The following is a 27,840-nucleotide window of genomic DNA, read 5'->3' on the forward strand; positions in this document are numbered from 1 at the left end:
CCCTGGCCAGAGCTGGGGGGGGCGGGGGAGGCAATGGCCAAGGGAGCCTTCTGAACATGCTGGAAAGAGCCCAGAGGAGGCGGCAGCCAAGAGGAAGGCCTGTGGCCTTTCTCGGTCCCCAGGGCCCTGCTGCCTGCCCACTGCACAGGGGTGAGGGGGTGTGTGAGCTCCAACCCACACTTCTACCTCTCTCTGGAGCTCACACCCTCTCCTGCCCTGTGCTTCTGCCTGCTGGTTTCTGCAGAACCAGCAGTGTCCTCCCACCAACTGTGTGAAGAATAGAGGTGGCTCCCCCCACCCAAGGGCCCACCCGCGGGGCACAGGGGGACCCTTCTCTGCCTCCTGACACCCTCATAACTCAGGGTATGATGGGGCCAGTCACACCTACTTTCTGGAACCCTGCATCCATGTGAACCCCGGGCGGGGGACGGTGGGTGGGGGGAAGCTCAGACAAGCCCCGAGCCACTATCCAGACCAGCAGTGGCCCCATTCCACGGCTTTGCTAACCAGAAGCCACCCCCTTGCCCTCCCCTCCCCCCAGGGGAGCTGATGAAGAATCCTGCCTTCTCCTCCCCAGTTCACAGGCTCCTCTCCAGGCTCCTACAGCAAGGGGGCCTGGCAGGCAGGGGGCTCCCCTGGAAATAACCCGAAGTTGCCACTCACCCCAGAATAGGTTTCTACATTGTACCACACAGCCACATATTATCTGTGATGTTGTGTAAGCCTCACTGCAGGGTAAATATTGTTAGCTCTGTTTCGGAGATGGGGAGGGGGGGTCGCAGATGGGCCTCTGGCTTGCTCAGAGTCACCTGGCAATTCAGGGCCACGGCTGGATTTTGAACCCAGATCTGCATGGGGCCCAGGACTGGGGAAGGCCCGCCCCAGCATCACGTAGAGCCCCCAGTCGCCCTCCTACGTGGGACTGCAGCGTGAACACCCAGGCGCCTCCATTCAGGGCCTGGCTCAGCAGACAGCGGAGCCCGGTGACGTCAGCGTTGCCATGGAAACCCTTCCCCGGGCGTCGGGCAGGACCAGCCTCCCCGGCACAGTTTCCCTTTGTGTGGACTTTGCAATGCGTTGCCAAGGCAGTGGGGCCTGCTGGGCGGGTTGGCAAGGGGTGGGGACAGCAGACAAAAACCCACATCGCATCCCAGCAACCAGCAGCTCACAACAGGGTGCCCTGAGCCCTCGGAAGGGAGGGGCTGCAGGCCAGGTTTTGAGGGTGGCAGGGACAGCCTGCACGCCTCAAGTGCGGGATCCGTGTCTGGAAACAGCCTTTTAGCATCTTCCGTGCTCTGCTGGGGGTCCTGCTGCCTCACAACCACCTGGGCGGGGGTCTTAGGAACAAGGCAAAATCAGGCCCTTCGTAGAGCTGCTTGGCACGGCTAGGGAGGAGCTGTGGCTTAGCTAAGTCCCCAAGGCAACTCCGATGGGCAGTCCATTCTGAGAACCACCCTTTAGGGGAGAATGAGGTTTATAGAGCACCTTTTCCCTAATTTATCTTGCATAATCCTCTCAGCCACGCTGAGAGGGGGAGGTGAACAGAGGGAAAAAGTTCGGAGTTTTGTTTTGTTTCAAATCCACACTGCACAGGGAAAGACAGTAGAGCTCAGAGAGGTTAACTCTTCTTGCCCACGGTCACCAAGCTTGGATGCGGCAGAGTCTGGATTCCAACCCAGGGGTCCGAGGCCCTACAGTGCTGGCCTCCCAATTGGCAGGGGCTGACGGCCTGGCATTGTTAGCTTCCTCCTGCTGGTTTTCCAGGAAGAATCCGAAAGTACTTTTGTAGAGGGGGCCAGCTCGGTCCAAAGGCTCTCACCAGCTCCCAGATCCAAGAGGGGCTTGAGCCGACAGAGAACCTCAAAGCCGGGCCCCTCCTCGGCCACCAGGCACCCTGCCCAGCCCAGCCCAGGAAGGAAATCCTGCCCTTCCCCCACCAGTACCCACCCCCCCACCCTCCCGCCACGCCCCCCTCTGTCCACAGCCTGCCAGGGCCTCCTGGCTCTCTGGAAGGGCTCCTGAAGTCCCTGGTCCCTCCCTCTGCCCCGGGGTAGGTGGCAGCTGACCCAGTGCACAGAGATGCCTGGATTCTTGGAAGTCTCCAGAAGAGAAACTCTGCGACCTTTGTTGGCCTGGCTGAGCCTCAGAGGGTACAGCTGACTGTCCTCCTGTGTCCAACCCCCAGACCTCTGCTGTCTTTGAAGATCCATCCTCTTTGGCGGAACACCCTCTCAGGTGCTCAAAGGGGAAGACCCCCCACTTTAGTCCTGGGGCTCTATTCTGCCTGAGAGGAGGCCGAGACCCTGGGTGACCCCACAGCGCCCCCTTCTTTGACCCAGGTCAGGGCTTCTTCTCTCCACCTGGATCGCTCTCTGATTAAAGGTCAACAAAGCCCAGCGATGCAGGCCAGGGCTGAGGGAGCACAGGCCAGGGATGCCAGGAATGGCTGGGCGGTGAGCGGCGATGGGCCGTCTCCGCCGGAGCTGGACCCCACCGACGCCAGCCAAGGTTCCGGCCCCAGCCATGACCACGCTCTGCCTGCCACTCTTTCACTGAACAAGTATTTCCTGAAGTCTGTGCTACGGACAAGGAAGGATTAAAAAAAAAAATTCTCCAAACAAACCAAGAAAGGATGGAGGAGTTACAAACAGCCCCAGATACCTGTGATCCTTCCCCCCGGAGAGGAATAAAATCCATTTGTGTTCATATTTAACATCGCTTGGGGACAGAAAGGCAAGAGACCTCCAAACACGAACCAGGGCCCTCTCTAGCTGGTGGCATCACGGGTGACTTTTAAATACCTTTGCCAAACCTTGAAGGTGTAAATTCTAGAAGCAGAGTTGCCCCCAGGAAACATGAGTGTTTCCTGGGATCCTCATAGGCACCTGCCATTTCCAGCATCTGGGCTGGAGGATGGGTCAGAGGTCAGCCGGTCCGTCTTCTCTCAGGAGAGGGGCACACCCAGGCAATTCGATTAAGGTTCCCCTGCCCTCCTTCAGCGGGGCGGCTGAGGCTGCCTGGGCTGAGTCCAGGCCAAGGGGCTCCCTGGAGACTCTGACCCCAGGTGGAGAAGGTTGAGCAGCCCAGGCACCAGAGAGCGATGAATGGGCAAACCCCATCACGGGCCTCCTAGCCTCTGCCTGGCCCCCCGCCAGCCTGGGCCAGCACAAGGGAGTCTGGTACAGCGTTCCTGCAGGGGAGGGACACCAATGGAACCTGGCCTCTTAGAGCTTCAGCTTACTCATCTGTAAATGGGAACAATAGTGCCTCTTGCATAAGCTGCTGGGGAAACTAAATAATGAACCCCCTGGGCCCCCAGAGGGAACCAGCACATAGTAGGCAGTCATTAAGCACCAGGGACCGAACACAGGAAAGCACACGCTGGCTCTTCTCCTGTTGGGTTGCAAACCAACCCCGTCCCCCACACCCGTGGACCCCCCCCCCCCCCCGTTGTGAAACCTCCCATCTTTATGATTTGGGTGAGAAGCTTTCTCAGATCCTCAAATTCTCCAGCACAATCTGCAGCCGGAAGCCCACGACTGAAGCAGCCAGGCCGCCTGGCTCTTTGGAAACGTCTCCCAGAGCCCCAGGGCCCAGGCAGCCCCTGTTGGAACTGCCACGTCCAGTCCCACCACACCCCAAACAGAGGCCACAGGAATGAAAAGGATTATGGCTGTTTTGTAGGAAATTGAAACACTTAAAAAAAAAAAAGAAACAAACAAACAAAAAAACCAGGGGAAGGCCAAAAGAGCCATCTGCAGACTGCAATCTATGTTCTAAATTTTAGCATTGATCTTGCTGAAATAACACCTTTACATTTTAGGGGGGTGTCTCTGGGGAATGATTTCCTCCAAAGGGAGACCACAGTAAGGGGGGAAGGAACCTCAGGCCTTTTGGCGGTCCCTGAGTCATATCGGGTGTTTGTGGGTCCTGGCTGACCAACCCTATCTCCCGAAATGAATTCGCAGTCACCGGTGGGTTCAAGACTTTCAGCGCCTGTGTAAGGCATGTGTCTTTGCCAGCCGATAAGGCAGAGAACTTTCTGGAACCAGAGGCTGTCATCTGTGCCCTGCACTCGCCGAGGGCCTGCTACAAGGCTGTGGGCTTGGGATCTGGGGGAGAGGAGTGTACCAGAAATACCCCTCTTCCCAAACTGAATCAGATTAGGGGTACTACTTGCTCTTTTCCTTCAACAATGCCTGCATTTGATTCCCTAACGAGCCACGAACCGGGCCAGGCGGAACCGTTCACAATCCCCTATTACAAGTGAACAAATTCAGACAAACCGTAAGGGACTCTTGATCTCACAAAACAAACTGAGGGTTGCTGGGTGGAGGGGGGTCGAGAGAGGGGGTGGGGTTATGGACATTGTGCTATGTCCTATGGGCTATGGTGAGTGCTGTGAAGTGTGTAAACCTGGCGATTCACAGACCTGTACTCCTGGGGATAAAAATACATTGTATGTTTATTAAAAAAAAATTAAAAATAAAGAAATAAAGATTAATTTTTTTAAAAAGTGAACAAATCCAAACCCCAGGAGTAACTTAGCAGAGGTTACACGGGCACCGGAGTCAAGCTCTAAGACCTAGGGCCACGTGAGAGCAGATTTCCCAAACACCATGTCTTATCCTATTGATGAAGTTCTAGAACCTAGGTGAGGTTTGGTGGGCTGAGGTCCGGAGCCGATGACCAAGAAAGAATTCTGGAGACATCTTTGGTGCAAAATGATGGTTTATTAAAGCACGGGGACAGGACCCGTGGGCAGGAAGAGCTGCTGCTGCCCCGGGTTGTGAGGGATGGCAGGTTCTGTACCCTGCTGTTGGGGGAAGGTGAGGGGAAGGGAGGTGTCAGTGGAGTTTTCATATGCTAAAGAGGGCCTACAAGGTGCCAGGATGTTCCAGGCCTGCCGGAGGCCTTGCCCTTGCTGCTGGATCAATGTTGTCTTTAGACCAGCCATTAACATTAAGATCTTTGGGAGACTTTTTGGTGGGGTGTCACAATCCTGCTATCAATCGTCTTTGTTAGTGAGATTTAGAACATTTGTAAGCCAAGGGAGACCCCTGTCTAGCAGGATTGTGAGCTCTGCAAGTTAACTATTTGCTTATTGTTCGTGGCAGTCAGGGCTGCCTGAGGGATGCTACACTTCTGGAGGGGAAAGGGTGAAGAGGGGGTGCAAGGCGCCAGCTTTTGCTTTGTCCTCAGCCAGCCTCCTGCTCCCTCATCACTATCTCCCCCAGGTGGGACTCCTTTCCTTCTGTAAATGTTATCTTGTAACCCTGACACAAAGCCCATAGGAATGCCCATGACGAGGACCCCCCCCAAAGAGCACGAAACAGTCTGTGGCCCAGGGCACCCTTCTCTAGTGCCAACACGCGCTCCTTCCCAGGCATTATTTGTGGGACAGTCCTACCACATCGCCTCTGAGACATTTTTCCAAAGATTTTATTTAATTACTTGTCAGAGAGAATGAGCACAGACAGAGTGGCAGGCAGAGGCAGAAGGAGAAGCAGGCTCCCCACTGAGCAAGGAGCCGGATGTGGGACTCGATCCCAGGATGCTGGGATCATGACCTGAGCCGAAGGCAGCCGCTTAACCAACTGCGCCACCCAGGCGTCCCTGAAAGACATTTCTTACCTTTCTAAAATATTACAATTGACATATACACGTCCTGTGCTCGTATTTTCTTTTCCAACCAGAAGAAAAAAAAAAGCTCTTGGCCAGTCTCCTGTGTCACAGCCTCGAGGGACGGTCATCTTGCAGAGATGGGGTAAAATCGGCGGTGTGGTCGACCTCCCACTCTACTCATGTCCCTTGAGATCCCTCAGCATCAGCAAAGGCCAAGGACAAACCCCGACTGGATGAGACCGAGTGTTTTCTAATCCTAGCCAGCTGGCCACCCCCACACGGGACACTTGGGCAGCGTGAGGAAGGCCAGCGTACATCAACACAGCAGAAGGACCCGTGGAAGGCATGTCTCTGTAAATTCCAAGGAGCAAAGGGAAGGAAGGGAACTGATGTTTAGTGAGCATCTACTGTGTGACAGCCTTATGCTGGGTCCCAGGTGGGCAAGGAAGGGATGGATGGCCACAGTGGGGAAGGTTTCCAGATGATAAGGAAGAAGAGCCCAATCCATAGGGTTTTCTGACCCTTGAGAATTAAGAAAACAGAGTAAGATTTTTTTTTTTCTTTCCAAAAGGCATCTTTTTTTTTTTTTAAAGAATATTTATTTATTTATTTGATAGACAGAGATCACAAGTAGGCAGAGAGGCAGGCAGAGAGAGAGAGAGAGAGGGGAGTAAGCAGACTCCCTGCTGAGCAGAGAGCCAGATGCGGGGCTCCATCTCAGGACCCTGGGATCATGACCCAAGCCAAAGGCAGAGGCTGTAACCCACTGAGCCACCCACCCAGGCGCCCCCAAAAAGCATCTTTAAATTGATGGTGTCTCACTAAGCTGCTTGTTTTCAGATGCGTCGAGGTGCGGGCAGGCACCTGGGCCTCACCCGTCCTCGGCCTGAAAGGACCAACCTCAGTATCACCTGGAGGGCTGGTTAAACCGCAGATCGGGGCCCCACCCTAGAGGCGCTGATTCAGTTGTTCTAGGGCGGGACCTGGGAATTTGCATGTCTAACGAGCTGCCCCGTGATGCTGATGCGGCTGGTCCACCTGAAGATTACCTGAGGAGCTCTTGAAAAATGCTGGTGCCTGGACTCTGCCCCAAGACTCTGATTTAACTGGTCTGGGTGCAGCCTGGGTGTCAGGATTGTAAAGCTTCCAGGTGATTCTGAAGTATTGGCAAGATTGAGAAGAAGCACCCGCTTTGTGGGAAAAGCCACCAGGCCTAGTTTAGGGGTCCCCGGGTCTGGAGGTTTCCTTGGATTTCACGGATGGCCTCCTTACTTTTCCCAAAAGGGGGCGTGCTGGGCAGCAGGTGTCCGAGGGCCGGAGGGCAGGCGAGCCGTACAAACCCCACTTCCATCCTTACCTTTGAGACCAAGTAAACTGTTTGCTAATGCTGGAAAAAGTGTGTCAGCCTATTACCAATGTTTAAGTTAGGAGATGTCATAAAACCAAGCTTTCTGGTTCCTCTGGGCAAGCATGTGGGCATGTGACAATGTCGCCAGAGCTGGGCTTACGTACACACCTGCCAGCTGGCCACGGTCCCTGTCACTTCCTGGTGCCTTAGCTCCCCTGGGCCTGAGCCGCTCGCTGGCTTTAGCTGCTGAATGCCACTGACGCTGTCCCCTGTTAGCGGGCAGGTGTGAATGGACACGTGAGGTGCTAGTGGGAACTCAGATTGATGCCTTGACTAGAGACAGGAGACCCAGGGAAAGAAGTGTGTGTGCGCGTGCGCACGCGTGCTGGGTGTTGGGGAGTAAAGCTAGGCCCTGCTCGCAGCCTGGAAAACCGGGGGGGGGGGTTGGGGGGTGGGGTGCAGGACAGGCACTACACTGAAACTCAGGGCATCTGAAATTTCATCTCAGCTCTGGCAGCGCCTGGCAAGGTGACCTGAGACAATTAACACCCTCTCCCTATGCCACAGTTTCCCCACCTGCAAGGTGACCTCCGGGATCCTTTCCTTTAGAGGAGCTGGAAAGAAGAGTTCACGTCCAGCAATTAGGAGCTGGGAGGAGGAGGAGGAGGCCTAGGGAAGGGGATGGCCAGGCTCAGGCTGCAGGCTGGGCATGATCGTGGCTGGTACCTTGTCTCCCCACAGGGCCCCCAAGCCGGGCTCTCTGGGTCTCCAGCCTGTTCCTATACCAGCACAGTGTGAGGCACTGCGGGTGGCCAGATGGGTCCATTCCTGTGGCTTTGCCACCTCCCTGGCAATGTGGCCTTAAGCAGGTTACCTGACCTCCAGAAGTCTCAGTATTCTCGTAAGTAAAATGGGCTAGTAAAGGGTTGCACAGAGGATCAAAGAGCCAGAGTGTGGAAAGCATTGAGCGCAGAGCCCTGTGTATAGTAGATACTGGGGGGTTACCATCACCATCAGGAGGAGGTACCCAAACTGTGCCCTGGGCCCCGTTCATCCCCTGAATTCTCTACTCCAGCCCCGGAGACGCATCTGATAACAGAGATCGCACTGCCCTCTTAGTGCCCTATTGAGTCTAAGTTCCCTTGGATGGGGATCTGGCCAAACCCAAGGTCACCTTGCTGGTTCCTCAGCCTCCTCGCAGACCCAGGCCCTTGGAATCAGACCACCCTCTGTCTTCCAGCCCAGCCCTACCCTTTCCTCTGCCGGTGGCCATGCGTTGGTGCCCCGAAGCCTGCTGGACAAGTGACTTCACCCTTCACCCGCTGTGTGACTTGGCACACGTTCCTGAGTGTCTCCGAGCTCTTGTCAAATGGAGGTAATACCCTCTGCTCCACACTAAGCTCCACGAGGGCAGGAACGGTGTTTGTCTTAATGAGTATGTTTGTGCCCAGCGCCTGGACCAGGGCCTGGCATACAGTAGGTGCTCAACAAATATTTGCTGACTCAGTGAACAGCTGACCCAAGGATTAAACTGCATAACCTATCTAGAACATACTCCCAGACCAGGTCAGTGTCAAACAAATGCTTCCGGGACCTGAACGTACCCGAGTCCCTGGACTTCCATAGGTTCCTCCTCTCTCTTTCTTGTGGCTCACCTGTCGGGACACATTCTGGGAACTTTGACCATAGGTCATCAGGCCGGTGGTTACCACACTTGGCTCCCACCTACACCTCCCCAGCCAATTTCAGCAGAACAGGCAGCCCTGGGGCCCATCCCACATCCCCTTAACACCACGTTCCACATAACGAACTCAATGGCTACCTGGTGCACATTCACACACACCTTGCCACCTGCCCGGGTGTCTCCTCCCCTCCCCCACCTGTCTCCTACTTCATAAGCCCCCCCCCCCCTTATTATTCTCTCTCACCTCTCTGGGGCTTACTCTTGCTACTCATCTGGCTAGGAAACGCCCTCCCTCGCCTCATCTCTTACCTCAACCACCCTCATTCACCTTTCAAAGCCAGTTCAATGTCACCTCCCCCAGGAAAACTTGCAGACCCCACCCAGCCTAGATTACAGACTCCCGCTCCACTCTTACATTAGCCGTGCATGACTCCATCGTTGCGCTTACCACATTATTTTATAATTATCTGCTTATGTGTCCGGCTTCGCCATTAAATTGTTAGTTTATGGGGGGCAGAGACCATGCTGAATCATCGTTCTGCTCCTCTGTGCACGGTGCCTGGCGTGGAGTAACCCTCTTTTCAGATCTGACTGCCTTGTAACAAATCACCCCACAACTTAGTGGCTTAAAATTGCTCTTTCTATTTTGAAAATGGTTTTGTGAATCCAGAATCTGGGGAGTGCTCGGCCAGGCAGTTCTCACTGAGGGGTCTGCCGTGGGCGGCCCTCACCAGAATGTTCTACTAGGCAGGATGGTGCACGCGTGCGGCGGCCACTGGCGGTGCTGGGGGTTCCCAGGACTCCGCCGGCGGCCGTGCGGTCTCTCTCTCACGGCAGCCTCACGGTGGTCAGCCTTCTGATGAGATGTGGCTTCCCCCAAAGCAAGTGTCCCAAGACAGCCAGGAGAAAGCCGCTTGGCCTTTGCTCACCTGGACTTACCCTGCTTTCTGTGGGTTCACTCAGGGGAGCCCAACTCGAGGGGAAGAGACAGAGACCCCACTTTCCGACGGGAAAAGCGCTGAAGAGTTTGCAGACGTGCTTTAAACCCACCATAGCCCTGGGCATGTTTGTGAGAGGATGGGGTGGATGGATGTCCTCCTGTCCCCACCTATCCCGGTCCCTCCTTCCAGCCTCCTTCTCCTGCACCCCCACGACCCCAGCATTTCTGAGAATTGGTGGCAGCAAACCCACAGGCTAACAACCCACGGCTCCCTGCCTCCAGGCGGCAGCTGCCAGTTGGTGTGGGGTGCTGGGGTCAGCCCCTCCCAGGGCCTGAGCCTCGGTTTCCCTGCTCAGATCATAAGGGGCAGGGCCAGACCGTCTCCAAGACCCTCCCTGCTCTTACAATAGGCACGTCCAGACCTTCCTTCTTGCTTTGGGCAAAGATGGCTGGAGGCAAAGGCTACCTCCCAACCTTCACATCTTTGGGGGTTTCTTTCTAAATAACACAAGCACACAACTTCACATTCTGGCGTGAGTCCCCAGCGAGTTCCCCATGACCTTCCTTGATGCCCTGCCTCCCTCGGAAGGGGACTGCCCCAGTCAGTGCCCTTAACCAGCCTTGTGTCCTGCCCAACCCCTGTTTTTTTTTAAAGGCATTCACTTTCATGTACATTGCAGGTGTGGAGAGAGGGTTCTGCAGGGGATATGCTGTTTGTTTGTTTGTTTGTTTGTTTAACATAAACCAGACTGTCCCGCTTGTGTTGTCCTGCAACTTGCTCTCTTCTCCTCAATTCTGTCAGGGACAGTCATCCATGTCTGGACGGAGAAATCACCCCAGTTGTTTGTTTGTTTTGTTCTGCTCTAGAATATGCCATAGTCTGTGTGCTCTGTAGTTCACCTGCCCCTTCTCACTATCAAACATTTTCTAGCTTCCAATTTTCTGTTATTGCCGACAGTCCCACAGTGGGCATCCTCGGCTGCGTTCAGCGCTCCCCCAACGTGCGGGGCTGTGGGACACTCCATTTCTGCGCAAGGACCTGTGGCCCAGGACTACTCACTGGCCTTCTTGCAGACCTCTGGGTGGAGCAGGCTAACGCCAGCGCCCGCCTCCCCCAGCGGCTGAGTCGGGGCTCCTGCCGGCCGGCCGGGCTAGCTGGCAGGTGCAGAGGCGCAGGGCCTGGTCCGGCTCGCTGCCGCGGCTCATGCGAGCGGGCCCGGGCGCCGGTTACGTAACTGGGCCGTTAATGCTGCTTTCCTGGTCGATGGAACCCAAATTAAAAGAGGAAATTATTCTCCTGATGCTCAGCTCGCCTAATCCCCATCTGTCTCTCCCCTGGTCCCCCGCGCTCGCATCTAAAGGTCTTGAACGCGCTCCAGATTTCTAATTTAGTTTGCTTATGCAACCAAAAATATTATGGCCGCGTTTCCTGGGGGTGATTAAGTCTATATTCTGAGTTCCAGGCAAACTAAAAACAGCAGCGCCAGGGCCCCGCGCCGCTCGCGCGCACACCACGCGCTGGCTTTTTTTGGTTCCTCTGAGGCGCGGGCGGCTCTGCTACCGCGGGGGCCGCAGGCGGGAGAGTGGGGGCCGGACCGCTGCGGGGCGGAGGCGGGGAGAGCTTGGGATGGCCAGGAGAGGAAGAAGGGAGTGCAACAGGGCGGGCCTAGGGTGCCTGCCCACGCTGGGGAGGTTGTGATAGAGGGTGCTTGGGGTCCACTCGGAACCTCGGCCTCCTCCCTGGTCTTTTCTTCTCAGGCTCTGACTCCTGTGTGTGAGGTGTAGGAATCCATCTTTCCCCCATAGAATCAGAATCTGTTCTCTCCCACCCAGAGATTTGTTGAAAGATGTTTGTTACACCATTGTTTATTCTAGAATAGCAAAAAAAAAAAAGGGGGGGGGGGAGAACACATCTATCAGTGGGGAGCGATTCAATAAATGAGGGGAACATCAATGTTCCAGGATACTATGGAAATGATTAAAAGAAAATAATGGGATAGATTAAGATGTCTTGACAAGGACCAGATTCTTAAATTTTTAAAAAAACCAAGTCACAACAGGGATGCCTGGGTGGCTCAGAAGGTTAAGCATCTGCTTTTGACTTAGGTCATGATCTCTGGTCCTGGGATTGAGCCCCCCTGTCTGGCTCCCTGCTGGATGGGGAGTCTGTTTCTCCCTCTGCCCCTCCCCGCACTCATATTCACTCTCCTTTTCTCTGAAATAAATAAAATATTTTTTTAAAATAAAAAGCAAGTCACAGAAAAATACAGAGTTATGTTCCGCTTGTGTTGTTTAAAATCCATAAATGTGGAAACGGGAAGATCCATGAGACTGTTAACATGGTTACCTCTGGGTGGGGGCGGGGTGGGGGAGGTTAAAGAGACTTTGGGTTTTCCTTCTATATAATTTGAATCATATAAAGAGACTGTGTGTGGTGTTTTTTCTATCACTTGTTTTCAATGTTATGGGGGAGAATGTTATGGTGAGAGAAGAGCAGGGCGCCTCCCGGACTCTCCCGGATTCTCTGGAAGCGGTGGTCAGATCAGGAGTGGGACTGGCTGAAAGTCCCCGCTCTCTACCTGCCCCTGACCACTGTACTTGGAAATCTTGGCTGCTGGAAGCCTGGGGGCCGAGGAAGGGATGGGCACCTGGGCCGGCCGGGCGTTTGCGCAGAGACAGAGCACTAGACCTGGAGTCAGGAATATGGCTTCTCCTCCTGGAAGTTTGGCGTGGATGGCCAGGTCTCACATGACCCTCCTTCTCTGGCCTCCTCGGCCCTGAGAGCCAGGCCACGGGGCCCTGGTGGCAAGAAGACGTGGCTGCCAGGCCACCAGCTCTGAGGCCTGGGACCAAGGGTGAGGACTCAGGCACTTCCAGAGAAGGCCTGTGCGCTTACGTGCCCTCGCTCGGAGCCCAAGTGTAGCACGGGGTATCTCTAGCTCTCTAGTGCCCTGCAGACATTCCCACCCGTGCACCGATCCTAGCAAGGTGTTATTCTTTCAAATTGGGTTCCAAAGGATTCCAGGAAATCCTGTAGGACGCTAACTTCTTCAGGTTTCTTTATGTCAGGACTTCTCTGGGCCTTCAGAGTGCTCAAGCACATGGACACTCTCCACGCAGTGGACTAAACACAGCTTTTACCAAATATAGATGGCTCTGGAGCCCTTGCCTTCCAGAGCCTCTCCGGGGGCCTAGAGAACCACTAACCGATGAGCCAGTGAAGGCAGGAGACCAGGCACGGAGGGCGGAGGACAGTTATGGGCACAGGCTGAGGACACTTAGGACATGGATGGTTAAGTAGGAGGATGTGTGGAAAAAAGAGAGGTTCCCTCGTCTGTAAAGATTCAAAAAGGCAGCCCTGTCAACAGGACTCTTTTGCGGGTAGCTGCCGGGGGGGAGTCTGTTTTCTCGGAGCTTGGGCTCCGAGCGAGGGCACATAAGCGCACAGGCCTTTGCAGACCCCGGGGGACACGCACACATCACCAGCTCCCACATGGGGACAGACACAGAATGCATGCAGGTGTCCCCTAAGAACACACACACACCGCTCTTCACCAGAGCACACCCACTCATGCTCACTCACACACACCAGCTCGCAGCTGCCCGCACATTAAGAAGGAGGGCCTGCGCCCTACACACCCCCGGGGCTGCCTGTGCACAGACCCTCGCGCCCAAACCCAAACCCATGGGAGCTCCCCTGCCGGAAGGGAAAGTGCCAAAGACACCGAAACTCAGACAGAAGCACGCGTGTCCACAGCACCAACACCCCCACGTTTCCTGTGCACACCCTGGGGCGCACATGCAGAGAAACCCAAGTGCCGGCAGGCGTGTGCTCAGAGGACACACCTGCGTGCACATACTCATGCCCTCCCGCGCACAGTGTTGTTCAGTGCCCCCCTGCCACCCCCCCACTCCACAGTCCTTGCTTCTTTCTGCGCCTAAGCAGGGCCAGCTTTGGGGGGCGGGGGGGGGTTGGAGTGACGCCGTGGCTCACAGGGAACAGCGCATTTAGCAAAGCAGTTCGCAGAAGGCATGTGTCCTTCGAGTATTTTTATCTTTAGCACTCTTATGTCTAGCAGAGTCTGGGCGGCTCCATATTGCTACCAGGAAGGAGGGCAAGTGGCTGCATTGTAAAGCAGGAAGGAGGGCAAGTGGCTGCATTGTAAAGCAGATGGCCTCGGAGTGCAGAGGACAAATGCCCCTTGGTGCATGCCCCCCTACCCTTCACCACAGTGTCCCCTCCCCCAACACACTGGGCTTCCCAGAGCCTGGTCAGGCTCCACCCTTCACACCAGGAAAAGGGCCAGCAGCAACCTACCCCCTCCTCCCCCAAGGGGAGCAGGGAGAGGGTCTGCCAGCCCCCAATCCATGCCCCCCCCCCCCACAGGAGCTCAGCTCTCCATCAGGTTTGGGTCTGGGCCATAGCCCCCTGCGGGACACCTCTCCTCAGGTCCCCCACATGTCCGCAAGGATGGTGCCCTCTACGATTTCTGAGCTGGCAGAAGGTGTGGGCATGTGCCCTGTGGCCCGTTGGCTGGTCGCAGACAGGCTGGTGGATTTCGAAAGCTATTTAATCCCTGGGTTCTGACGCACCCGCTTCACCACCAAGCAGGATCTAGTTAGTGCCCACGGATCTGATGTCAGGGGACGGCCCTGGCATAGCTCCATCCCTCCTGCCCACGTGGCAGAGCAACAGAGCCTTCTTGGGAAACACGACCATTCTGCTTCCCACCAGGCCTGCAAACTCCAGCCCCTTCTAAAAAAACTGCTGTCATAAAGACTAATAACCAGGAAAAACAATCAGGAGCTAGGGAGTGAGGATAGTGATAAGCAAGACCTTATAAGTTGGCATTTCTTTTAAATCAACAATAAATGTATTTAGGCAGAGGCAAAAAACTGGAAAAACTAACAGAGGCTATCTTTAGAAATTAATCATTCAACAAATATGTATGACACACCTACTCTTTGTTGGACTTGTTCTAGGTGCTGGCGTTCTAACAGTGAGGGACAAAATCCTTAGGAATCTTATAGAGAGATAACAGATAAGAACAGATCCCCAAGTTCAATGTATCCTATTTTTAAATGGTGACAAGTGCAATGGGAAAGGAGTGGGGAGAAGGGATATGGGGTATTGGGGGGGTGCTGCCATTTTTAACTGATTTTCTTTTTAGCAGGTTTAGGTCTATAAAAAAATTAAGATAATACAAACAGTTCTCCCAAAATACTTCTACATGTGGTTCCTTCTGTTATTGACTTATACCATCTCTTACATTTTAATGCTGCATTTGTTACGATTAATGAGCCCATATTAATACATCACTATTGACTAATGTCTGTAGTTTATTCACATTTCCTCGGTTTACCCAACTTCCTTTTTTTTTTTTTTCCAGGAGTCCATCCAGGAGTCCATTCTGTGGCCGAATGGCTCCATTCGTCCGCAGCTCTTGGCCGTGACAGCTTTCTCAGACTTCCCTTGTTTTTGATGACCTTGACCGTTTTGCAGCGTACTGGTCAAGCGTTCTATACTGGAAACTGCTTCATGGTTTTCTCATGATCAGACTGAGGCTCTGGGTTTCCAGGAGCAGGATCGCAGAGCTCAGGTGCCGTGTTTGTTACCTGTCACATTAAGGGTACATACTAGCAACATGACTGGTAGTTCCTGGCGCTGACCGGGAGTTCGCCAGGTTTCCCCACTGCAAACTTTCTCCCCCGCCTCCCCCTTTCTATGCTGTCCTCTCGGGAAGGAAGTTGCTGTGGGCAGCCCACACTTAAGGAACAGGAATCATGCTCCCCCATTTTGGGTGACGTATCTACATAAATGATTTGGAATTCTTTTGCACAGGAGATTTATCTCTTGCTCATTTATTTTTTTTTTTTTTTTTTTTAAGATTTTATTTATTTATTTGACAGAGAGAAATCACAAGTAGATGGAGAGGCAGGCAGAGAGAGAGGAAGGGAAGCAGGCTCCCTGCTGAGCAGAGAGCCCGACGCGGGACTCGATCCCAGGACCCCGAGATCATGACCTGAGCCGAAGGCAGCGGCTTAACCCACTGAGCCACCCAGGCGCCCCTCTTGCTCATTTATTAATTGATCCAATCACTTATGTATAATGGACTCATGGATGTTTATTTTACATTTGGATTATAATCCAATAATTTACCATTTTTTGCTCCATTTCTTCTAGCTTTGCCTTTTGGGACCTCTTTCATCTGGGTCCTACATCCCTCCTTAATTAATTAATTTGTTTATTTATTTAGCATTTCCTTACTTCCTGGCATTACAAGATGCTCTGGGCTCATCTTGTGTATCTCCACCTTCAGTCCTAGAATCAGCCATTTCTCAAGAGTCCCTGGTTCCTTTTACTGGAGAATATGAGAAAGTAAGATCTGGCCCTCGGTATGTTCTGTAATTTTTAATTTGGTAGTTAGTAAAAGCTGCTCCAAGAAGGTAATATATAAGTGAAACTTGAAGAAGGTGAGGAGCGAATCATGGAGACATTGAGGGGAGGGATTCCTCTACATTCCAAGCAGAGGAACCACAAGTGCAAAGGCCCTGAGGTAGGCATGTACACTGTATACACAAAGAACAGAAAGTCAGTGTGGCTAGAACCCAATGAGAGGCACAGGAGATGATGTTTGGGTGCAGATGGGACAATCAGAAAAGACTGTGGCTTTTCCCCAGATTCACCAGGGTGAAGGTAGGAATGTGACATAATCTAACTTACTTTTTTTTTTTTTTTTTTTTTTAAAGATTTTTTTTATTTATTTGACAGAGAGATTACAAGTAGGCAGAGAGGCAGACAGAGAGAGAGGAGGAAGCAGGCTCCCTGCCGAGTAGAGAGCCCGATGCGGGACTCGATCCCAGGACCCTGAGATCATGACCTGAGCCGAAGGCAGCGGTTTAACCCACTGAGCCATCCAGGCGCCCCAATCTAACTTACTTTTTAATAAAAATCACTGGCTACTGTACTGGGAATAGCATGAAGGGGGTGAGACCAGATGCCATTACAAGTATCCCAGCAGTGATAATGTTGGCTCAGATCAGGTCACAGCAACAGGGCAGGCAAAGGGTGATTCCCAAGGCATAGTGACAGCATTTTCTGATCGATTGGTGAGAGCTGGTAGGGCTGAGGTTTGCCCAATTCTGGAAGGAGGCAGTTGCGGGGCCGACTGGAGGAGGGGTAGGTTTGGAGGGGTTCCAGGAGTTCACATATTGGACGCATTAGTTGGAACTCTCTTCCTTCACGCAGTCTGGAATTTAGGGCAGGAGGTGGGTGGGAAATAAGGAATGAGACCAAGGCCCAGGCAAAAAAGCAGGTCCCCAGCCTCCCAGTCCTCTTCCCAAGCCACAGGTGGCCTCAAGACAACAGGTTTAGGCCCGTAAGGTCCAGACCGGCTGATGCCCTCAGCTGGAGCCGAACATAGGCCCAACAAGCCAGCCCTCCACCATGAGCAGACAGGAGGCATTGAGAAACCTGGCCCCAGATCCCAGGGAGTGCTGGCTCAGCCCCCAAAGAACCCTTGGCTTTGCTTAGACCAGGATTCACTGTGCACATCTCGGGCTCATGTCATGAAAGTGTCTGAAGTGGAGAATAGGCTTTCTCTCCAGCAGGGTGCCCTGCCCCCGCCAGGGTGGGGCTTGGGGGCCAAGTCTACTTTTTCCACAGTTCCCAGCCTCTGGGCCCCTGGCCACAGTCATCAGCACTGCGGAGTGAATGAAGTCCATATTCTTGAGGGCAGGCTCTCTGGCCTGAGGGAGGTGACAGCATGAGGCCACGAGACAACCAGAAACAGAAGATGGAGATGGGGCTGGGGCGGGGGGGGGGGGGTGGGGTGGACAAGGGCAGAAGAAAGGTGAGAGGAAGGTTTGGGAGGAGACTCAGGGCAGAGGGGAGATGGTGGAGGCTGGCAGCCCTGGGCCCTTCTCAGGCTTCTCAGGCTGATGAATGGGAACCATCAGCCAGCCTCTGGGCCTCCTCCCTTTTCCTCACATCCACATGGGCCCATCAGCAAACACTATGGGCCCCATCCTCATGATGCACACACAGTCAGACTACCTCCTGCCACCTTGACTGCCTCCGCCCTAGTCAGGCTACCACATTCTCTGACTTGAACCTCTGCATGTGCCTCCCCCATGCCCTACGGTATATTTTCAGAGCAGCCAGAGTGATCCTTTTGAAACAAAACAAGATCAGGCCATCCCACCACAAACCCTCACAGGCTCTCCCCTCAACCGCAGAGTAGAAAGGCCTCCCCTTGGCCCTGCTCAGCCTTCCCTCCAACTTCCTGTCCTAACTCCAGTCCACACTGGCCTTCTTATTGTTCTTCTGACACACTAAGTGTTGCTGCCTCAGGGCCTTTGCACTTGCTGTGCCCTCTACCTGGACCACTTCCCCCAACCATCCAAGTGCCTTATTCCTTCACTTTCTTCAGGTGTCAGCTCAGATGTCACCTCCTCAGAGGCCTTCCCTTATCACCCTAACTGAAATAGATTCCCTTCCACCATTGTTGCTCCCTATCCCTTACACCCAACTTAGTTTTTCTCAAGACTTATCACCACCTTATCTATCTATTTATTGACATCTTCCTCACTACAATTGTTGTGCCCAGCAATGTATCCCCAGGACCTGGAACAACCCCCACACAGGTAAATATTTTGTTGAATAAATGAATAACCCCTTCTCCCCTTCTAGAGATGGCCCAGGCCTGCCTGCCTCTTCAGGGATAACCGACCTAGCTCTCAGAAGTTCTCAGAGCTCTGTGGAGACTGCTAAACGTGGAGAAACTCACCAAAACCTCCCCAGAGCCAATTCCACCACCTGCAGAGCTGTGCTGCCACCGTGCCTTCCTGTAGGGCTGAACCTCACCCTTTCCTCATGCTTGCTTCTTGGCCCGTGCTCCAGAGCCTCCCAGGCCCCAGATCCTTCTGGGACAGCCCCGAAATATTTCCTTATCCCCCTCATCTCCTGTCCCACTATCCCCTTGCTCATCAGCTCAGGGCCTCAGCAGGTCCCCGGCGCTCTCTCTTGTGTCACCACAATCCAGTTTCCACAGGGTTCCAGAGCAGTGTTGCTAATGAGTACACCTGACCTGCTCCCTCCCTGCTTAAATCCCTCCTCTGGTCCTCAGGATAAAGACCAAGGTCCAGCGTGTCTGCCTCTGGCCCCTTCGCCTCTCCTGCCTCCTTCCCCTCTTTTCCTTTCCTCAGCCCGGCACCTGCCACCTTCCTGTCATCGAATACCACGCAAGTCCTCCACTCTTGTGTGGTCACAGCTAACTGTGTATGGGCACTCGCTTCCCATGTTGGGGTTCTGGGGGTGCAGCCTGGCCACGGGGCTGGAGGTTTCTCAGGAAACTTGTGGGTGGGATGTGGCCAGCGGAAGCCGAGGAGGGGCTGATGTCCCCTGGTCTGTCCCTTGGCTCCACTGCTGACCGGACCCCCCGCCGTATGCTCCATGAGGGAAGAAACTGAGTTGCTCTCCTCCAGGGTCTGATATGGTCTCTACATGTCAGTATTTTCCTATTTTTTTTTAAAAATTGCGGGCGCCTGAGTAGCTCAGTGAGTTAAGCCTCTGCCTTCGGCTCAGGTCACGATCTCAGTCAGGGTCCTGGGATCGAGCCCTGCATCAGGCTCTCTGCCTAGCGAGGAGCCTGCTTCCCCTTCTCTCTCTGCCTGCCTCTCCGCCTGCTTGTGATCTCTCTCTCTCTGTGTCAAATAAATAAATAAATAATCTTAAATTAATTAATTAAATTAAAAATTGTGTACCTTCCTCATTTTTTGTTTTATTTTATTTATTTTTTTAAAAATATTTTATTTATTTATTTGTCAGAGAGATAGAGTACCGGCAGGCAGAGTGGCAGGCAGAGGCAGAGGGAGAAGCAGGCTCTCTGCGGAGCAAGGAGCCCGATGTGGGACTCATCCCAGGACACTGGGATCACGACCGAGCCAAACGCAGACACTTAACCGACTGAGCCACCCAAGCATCCCTCCTTCCTCATTTTTTAAAGTGGAAAAAAAAAAAAAATCCTTTCCTTGCAAAATCATTCTTTTATTAAAACACTGGTTAAAAAGTAACTCTTCCTGTATTTTCCAAAGGTGAACAGATAGAGGCAGGTCCTGGGCCCCTCGTGAGGACAGGCCCAACAGAGATGAGCCTGGAGACGCCCAGAAGACAGGAATGCAAATATTCAGTGACGTTATTCATGACAGCCAGGAACTGGAATGTTCCTGGATGTCCATCACCAGTAGCACAGGGTGAAAATGTTACGATAAGTCACTCGGTGGCCGGCTACCTGTGAGGAGAACGAATGCCCTAGATATGGGCAAACCTCACCAACCTGGTATTGAGCAGAAGAAGCCAGACACAGAAGGCCACACAGTGCGTGGCTCCAGCCAAGGTCAGCTTAGAAGCAGGCCGAAGTCGCCCAGGGGTTTGGGGGTCGGGAGAGAGGTTTCTCTGGGGGTAGTGAGGGTGTCACAAGGGGACTTCTGGGTGCTGGGTCCATGGGTATGTTCAGCTTCTGCAAATTCATCCAGCCGTACACTTACGAGCGCTCTCTCTCAAATTAATAATTAAATCTTAAAAAAAAAAAAAGTTAAAGGGAAAAAAAAAAAGAGACGAGTCCTGGAGCAGGTAAAGCCCATCTCTCTTTTCTGTCAAGAGGGAGGTGGTGGGCAGGTGCCCACAGTCCCTGTGGCGTCCTTGTCCCTGACGTCTCTGCCACCAGAGTTTCTCCCCAGTTTCTGAGAGTCCGAAAGCCCCAGGCTGGGGATTCTGGTTCCACGGAGCCTCAGGATTGCCAGGAGCGGGCGCCCCGGTGGGTCAGTCGTTAAGAGTCCCCGCCTTTGGCTCAGGTCATGATCCCAGGGTCCTGGGATCGAGCCCCATGTCGGGCTCCCTGCTCAGCAGGAAGCCTGCTTCTTCCTCTCCCACTCCCGCTGCTTGTGTTCCCTCTTCACTGTCTCTGTCAAATAAATAAATAAAATCTTAAAAAAAAAAAAAAAAAAAAAAGAATGCCAGGAGCTCTCAGGTCCATTCTCAAGGCAAATCCTGCCATTATACTTGAAGCTCTAGAAACAGGTCTGGGCATGCAGACCCTGCTGTCTCTCCCTCCTGGGCCCCCAGCCCCCAGCAGCCACAAACCACAAGCTGGGAGGCAGGGCTGTGGGCCGTGGGCACACTCGGTGTGGGAGGTCAGAGCGCAGGGCTGAGGGCTGCCTAGGTCCCTGGGTTATATCCCACAAGCTGTCTGCACCCTCGGGTCCCTGGGGTGGGGCTGTCTCCGCTTCAGTGGCTCCCGCCCCACCCCCAGCAGAGACCCGGTGAGGAGGGCCACCTTCCTCCTCTCATGGGCAAGGGAAGCCCAGGGTGGCCCCTGTCTGACCTTGCGCCTCACCCCCAAAGGTCATATTGCAGGCTGGGCCTTTCGGGGGTTCGGGATGTCGCAGTCGGGGGCAGGGGCAAAGGTCCAGCGCTGCCCTCTGGGGCTGGGCCAGGCTTGGTTATTTATAACCACGGGTTGCCTTACCTCCTGACCTTCAGCTGCGGCTAGCAATCCGCAGCGATTAGCATCTCCTGCCGCCCACTGGGACCCAACACCCCCGTGCGCCCTCCCAGGGCCTGGCCTCCCCGAAGGGCCCTGCAGGAAGCAGAATGTGGACCACAGTCCGTGCCCTGTGGTTCCCTCAGGCGGACCTGCCATGTGTGAGTCGGGACAGGTGGGTGCTTCTGGGGAAAAAGGCACCAAGAAAGACTCAGAGCTACTTGGGTTCCATGACTTCCCAGGTTGAAGACGCTGGTGGTCTGTTCCGGGTGGCTCCCCAGCCTGGGTTTGCTCTTCAAAGCCAGGGGCCAGAGGTGGCCCTGGAGACTGGCCCCCCTCCCCCAACGTGGTGCCTGGGATCACAGCAGAGAAAATGCACCCCCCCCAGCAGCGGGCCCCTCATTCCCGCGTGACAGCTGAAGCTCAGGGGAGCAGGTGACCAGTCCCAGCTGACATGGCCACCCACGGCCTATGCCCAGCTCCTGGCTGATGGGAAGCCACCAGATGCCAGGCCCCCTGAGGGTGACAAGGAGGAGCCATTGTAGGAGGCTGGCGGCAGGGAGGGAGGGGAGGAGGGAGGGATGGGCCCATTCGTTCCTTCAACACATTTTTGTTGAGCACCTACTAGGTGCCAGACCCGATTTCAGGCAGAAATCCTTACCCTTGTGGAGCTGATGATCTAGGGCACAGAGGCAGTCCCCAGAGACACAGGTCACACCACGGCTGAGGGGCTTGAGACCTGAGGAGGGAGACTGAAGCAGGAAGCAAGAAGCTCAGGCTGAGGGTGCGTGTAGCCCGGAGCTGAATGTTTCCTGCAGGTGACAGAGCCCACCCGAGGGCTAACACGGCAAGCCCAGGCCGGTTTTGCCTCAACAGTGGGTGCCCTCCCCTGAGCAGCTTCCGGTGACCTTTACCCGGGGCGGAGGACGAGAGTCTCACACAGCACCCAGTCTTGGCGGCCATCCCTAAGGAAGCCATTTGGCTGCTTCTGCCCAGCACAGGGAGGAACTGAGTCAGGGGGCTTGAGGAGGGTGGTAGTGAGGGAGGGGAGAGCCTGGACGCTTCCTTCCTGTTCCGCCAGGCTCTCAGACGCTTGGAAACACTTGGAACTTTGGCTGTGTGGCTTGACCGTCCCCTTGCCCTCTCTGGGCCACAGTTTCCACAACTAAGAACGAAGGGGCTCAGCCGAGATGAGCCATCTGGGCTCCAGCTGCCTCGGGTCCGGCTCACCAAGTATGGCTCCATCTGCGAGTGTCCCCCTTGGCGCAATGAAGCCAAAGGGCACAGGCCTGTGGTGGGTGGCAGGGGAGTGAAGCCAGGAGAGCCCGGGGCTGGGTAGGAAGTGCCGGTGTGAGGTGCACACGTGTGTGGGTGTGTGTGTGCAGGACCCGCTTGCCGCCTTGTGTGGGTAGACCACAGACATGGGTGGCGGTGTGTAGCTTGCTGTGTGTGTGTGGGGGGACAGTTTATACAGGACCGGAAAGGGGATAGTGTGTGTGCAAGTGTGGAGTGTGTGTGTTGGGGGTGTGTGAATCGCACAGGTCTAGGTCCAGGTATGTATAAGGAGAGAGTGTGTGTGCGTGTGTATATGCGTACGCGTGCGTGTGTTGTGGGGTTAGCTCGGGGAGGGGGCTGTGAACCCCCTCGGCCCACATGGTCGGCCTATGGCCGACAGGCCCTGACCAGTCCGTGAACCCAGGGACTGGAAGAGTCAGCGGCTTTTCCAGCCTTTTTGCCAAATGGGATGTCAGCACGGGGGTGGAGGTGGGGGGTGTTGCAGGCTGGGGAAGGTGGCAATGACTTCATGACCACTGGCTGCTGAGCAGCTGGGGGAAGGGGGTGGGGAGCTGGGGCCTGGCCTCCTGAGGAAACCTGTTGCCACCCCCCTCCGTTTGAGGAGGGGCCTCGGGACCCACACGGGGTAGAGGTGGCAACCCAGCCACAGGGCTCGTGAGTCCTGGGGACTCTTTGGCTCTCTCTGTGGGGGCTGTGGCTCTGTTGGGGCCTCAGGAAGGTGGGCAGGGGCCCCCTGAGGAGTGAGCGCCCTTCACACAGTCCCATGTAAGCCTACAACAACCCCATGAGTTAGGGACTCACTATTTTGCAGATGAAGGCACAGGCTTCCAGAGGCAAAGGGCCATGTCTGAAGCCGCCCAGCTCAGGGGAGGGGTCGTGCTGGCCCGGGACATGGTTGGTGTGTTTCCTGCTCCATCTCCCAGAAACGGGCAGTGGGCCAGGGGATGATCTACACTCGGATGCCTTGAAGCTTAGGTGTTGGGCTTTCTCCAAGTCCTCAGTCCCAATGCTCCCTAGCCCTCCCCAAAGGGCCTCCTTCCTGGGGAGGCCCTCCACGTACTTCTCTCCAATTTAGGGGGTGACGGACATCTGTAACCATGCGGGGGCCACCACAAGTAAACAGAAGCCTTTACAAAGGGCAGCCCCTTTGAGCACAGGCCAGAGGCCAGGCCCTACGTCAGGCAGTCCAGGCTGCCTTGACTCACAAGGATCAGGCTTGCTTGGCTCCTTTGTGGGGCTGGAGGGGCCCCAAGATCACAGACCTGGGTGTGGATGCGAGTACTGTCTTTGCACCCAGAAGCTGAGATCAGCTCTCGGGGTGCTCTTTCTTCAGCCATTTACTAGTTTCTCGTATAATAATAACCGCCCCTGCCCAAGCTTTATAGGCCACAAAATACTTTCACACTCTCTCACTTCATCCCACTGGCCTTGTGATGAGGAGCCAATATACCCATTTTACAGAACAAGAAATGGAAGCTCGAGGGGGAGCTTCAGCGACTAGTCTCAGATCACAGGCCAGGACGTGGGCTCTGAGCCCCTGTCCAGGTCCGGTTCAAAGCAGCGCGGCGACAGTGGGCTGACGTCTCCAGGGCCCTGCTGCTCCAGAAACTGGCACAGTGACCACACTGCTCCCCAGCCTCCCCGCCTGCAAATACTGGGGCTGGGGGTTGCTGCTCCACGAGAGAGTGGGAGAGGGTATGGGGGGGGTCCTCTGCTGCCCCAGGCCTTGGGCCCAGGCAGGGACTGCCAGGGACCCGTCCTTCTTGGAATATGAACCCATCGACAGGGTTGTCATGTTCTCATCTGCCCGTGGCAAAGTGAGAAAGACAAAGACAATGCAGTGAGGTTTTCACAGAGGGAGACCCACGATGTGAAATGCGGCCCTTTCACTTGTACTGTGTTCAATGGTGTGAGCACACGCATGTGCGTGTTCAAAAAGACCTTTCCTCTGACACTTCCTTTTAGTGTCCTTAACTCAGCAACATATGGACCTGGTGACCACGTCTGGTCCTAAGTTTTTTTTTCTGGAAATGTTGGTGCCCTGAGAAACAGGACAGATGGGAGCCACCGACCTAGCTCTGGTCCTAGGTGAGACCTAGCATGGAGAAAGTTGTTTCTTAATTGAGGGATGATGTCTGAACGGCTGGAAAAAGCCACGGGGAGAAGAGGCTGGGGTTTCTGCCCAGACAGCCCTCGGGAGGCCCCAGAGCCCAGGCAACCCCAGGAAGCTGAGCCCAGGACCATCTCCGTAGCTGCACAGGGAATTCTGAGAAAGGTCTCAGGGCCGGTTCTCCATGCCACACAACCTCTACCTCTTCTCTGACCTGGAGCCAGGAGGAAATGTTCCCTTAAACCCACCCCACCCTCCTCCCCATCCCCCCAAGGCTGACTCCAAAATAGCCCAGGCCCCGGGAGAAGACGTCATGGGTCCAGTTGGCCGCCTGCCCCTCCAAGAGGACAAATATAGAGGGATACTGGACACCGCAGTAGCCCCGGGACCTGGGGAGCCCCGCTCCCTTCCCTTCCTAGCCCTGCACCCACTAACAGGACAGCTGCAAGGCCAGCGCCTCCTGGCCTGGCCAACCCACCCTGGGACGTGTCCCAACAAGCCCGGACTGGAGCTGGAGGCTGGCCCAAGGGGACACCTAGCCGAGCTGGCCATGCGCATGGGACACCTCCTCTATCGTGGGGGGTGGTGGTGGTGGTCTCAAAGCACTTTTATAAGCATCACATCACTGTCCATAGGCTGCTCCCAGGAGGGGGGAGTCCAGAAGAACCTCGGGTGGCTCCCAGGTGGACTGGCTCGGCCTTCTGTTCTTCCCAGCTTCCCAAGGAGGCCAAGGCTGTAAACCTGGAGGTGTGGGAGGCCGTCTGGAAGGTAGGCAGCCAGGCCAAACCCCAATAAACTGCTGGTTGAATCGAATTGCAAATAATTAGTCCTGATCACCAAAGCTGCCTCCACCCTCCACTCCCGGGAATTAAAGGTCAAAGGGCAGAGCTGCTGACGCAAATGTCAGGGGAGCTATGTGATTGGGAACAGCTGGGCTCCTGCTCCCTATGGGCTCCGCTGCCTGAGGTCGCTGGCCCCCAGCGCCCTGGACAAGGTGTCCCTCGGGACTGGACCCTGAGACCCCACGGCACTTGAGGCTTGCTCGGGGAAGGGGGCTCTGTTGCTTCCCCTCCTATGGTTCTAAGGTCAGCGGAACTTGCTGGGGGTGGGGGCGGGGTGGGGGTAGTGTTAACAGAAATTCCGGTGAAATGGTGTTGCCACATGTGTGGGAGCCTGGGGAGGAGGAGTAGTTCAGTGTCTTGTGAGCCCCCCCTCACCCCTAAAACAAGAGGAAACCTCTGCCTTCCTAGCCAAGGGCAGCCTGCGATGTTCCCCTAGGTGGACCCTATTACAGGCCCGCCCCAGCAGCACCGTGCTCTGTGCGCCAGGGGTGACCCCCAGCGGTCAGTGTGGGACTTGAACTTGGGCCTCGGACAAGGCTACCGCAGACCCAGGCTCGGCAGCCTCAGCACAGGGCTGGGGACTCTGGTGGTTCAGTTTTGGTAAGGGGGTTGCTGGTGTTTGGTGGTATTTTTGTATGTGCTGAATTTTCCTCATTGTATTGGATCTCACCCTAAACGTCCCACTGTTAGCAAATCAGCTTCTAAGAATGCACTATCATCTAGCCCTAAACCGGCCCCTCCTCCTGACTTCCCTGTGTCTATTAATAGCACTGCCACCCTCCCAGTCCCTGGGGCTCCAAACCTGCGAGTCATCTTCCACTCCTGCCCACACTGGACTGGGCGCCAGGTCCCGCCCCTCCTCACTCTGCCGTCACTCTTCCCATCCTTGATACTCACTGCCACTACCCAGTCAGCAGGGCTCTCACCTATGCAACTGCTGCCCTCAACCATGCGGCTGGGTCGGACCTGGGTATGCGCCCAGCCCCCTCTACTTACTCGCTGTGTGACCTTGCACAAGTTACTTAACTTCTCTGAGCTCAGCTTCCTCAGCTGTAACAAGGATAGTAATCAAAGCACCTACTTCATGGAGCATTGCATGAATTCTGTGACAGGAGGGACACAAAGACCCTGTCATATAGGACATGCTCAATGCATGTCAATGATCACAAGCCCTCCTTCAGTCCCAGGCCTCTGTTCAGAAAACCAAGGCCAGAGAGCTGGAATGTGAGCTACCGTTGGGTGTTGCATTCCAGGTGTCTTTACAGCATGCTACAGAGCAGGGAGAGTGGAAGTTCCTGGAGTCTAGAAGCTTCTCTACCGTGGCCTCCATCATCACATTCTAGAACCCAGAACCAAAGGCCACCTCCTGAAGGCATTGGTTCCATCCGAGGGCCTTTGGGGCCGGTCTACCTGGGTAAGTGTCATGGTCATTCGGCCACAGCAGACACCTTCTGGAATGAGACAACTCCGGGTCACATCCAGTGGCTGTGACTCAGGGTGACCCATCTGCAAGGTGGTGAGTGAGGCCACGCACACTGGCCTGGCACAGCCGCCTGCCCGCCTCTGGGCAGCCAGCCATGCAGGGGCGGGGCCACCCAGCTGGTACCTCCCCCTGCAACTGCACCGCCCAGCTCACACTCACCCCACCTCTATTTATTTACTTGAGCACCAGAGAGAGAACACCAGCGGGAGGAGCTGCTGACAGAGGACAAACAGGCTCCCTGCTGAGCGGGGAGCCCGAGGCGGGACTCGATCCCGGGACCCCGGACCATGACCTGAGCCCAAGGCAGACGCTTAACCAACTGAGCCACCCAGGCGCCCCGATAGAGAGATTTTCAAAGGAGACTGAGGCTGCAGGAAAAGCAGAGCATCCAGATTCAAACGTGGGCCTGTCCTCCAGCCTCTGGACCCGCGTACCGTGTCAGACAGTTGCTCTCCAGGGGGGCCGGCTCTGCTCCTGAGACATTTGGCAACGCCAGGAGCCATTTCTGGTTGTCGCAACTGGGGTGTGTGCCTGAGCTACTGGCATCTGGTGGGTAGAGATCACGGACGCTGCTAAATACCCCACAGCACGGCTCCGGCCACACAGCAGAGTTACCTGCCGCCGGGGTTGACTGTACCTTGGTGAGCAGCCCTGGTCCAAGAGTCATCGTCCCTGCCTCACAACTGCCTTGAGAGCTAAGGAAAGTGATGCTTGTCCAGGATCCAGGACTGGGCCTCACTCCTGCTCTGTTCAAACAGGACCCTCTCGGGGCGCCTGCGCGGCTCAGTGGTTATTAAGCCTTTGCCTTCAGGTCATGATCTCAGGGTCCTGGGATCGAGACCCGAATCTGGCTTTCTGCTCAGCAGGGAGCCTGCTTCCCTCTCTCTCTCTGCTTGCCTCTCTGCCTACCTGTGATCTCTGTCAAATAAATAAATAAAATCTTTTAAAAAAAGGACCTTTTCCTGGCCT

General features: G+C 55.0%; 2 long non-coding RNA genes across 3 annotated transcripts; one reads left to right on the forward strand and one right to left on the reverse strand.

The window, feature by feature from the left end:
• Window positions 1-16,531: 16,531 nt before the first annotated feature.
• On the reverse strand, window positions 16,532-22,152 carry LOC131817115 (uncharacterized). Of its 2 annotated transcripts, XR_009348335.1 has the most exons (3): window positions 21,802-22,152; window positions 19,935-20,175; window positions 16,532-16,847 (listed from the first exon to the last, which is right to left on the reverse strand). It is a non-coding gene; the product is annotated as an uncharacterized LOC131817115 (long non-coding RNA). The 2 variants fall into 2 exon arrangements; XR_009348334.1 differs by lacking the exon at window positions 16,532-16,847 and having other exon boundaries at window positions 19,933-20,175.
• Window positions 21,151-27,792, forward strand: LOC131817114 (uncharacterized). Its single transcript, XR_009348333.1, has 3 exons — window positions 21,151-21,315; window positions 26,642-26,802; window positions 27,055-27,792. It is a non-coding gene; the product is annotated as an uncharacterized LOC131817114 (long non-coding RNA).
• Window positions 27,793-27,840: the final 48 nt, after the last annotated feature.

Source organism: Mustela lutreola, chromosome 15 (assembly GCF_030435805.1).
Source record: "Mustela lutreola isolate mMusLut2 chromosome 15, mMusLut2.pri, whole genome shotgun sequence".
Lineage (NCBI taxonomy): Eukaryota > Metazoa > Chordata > Mammalia > Carnivora > Mustelidae > Mustela > Mustela lutreola.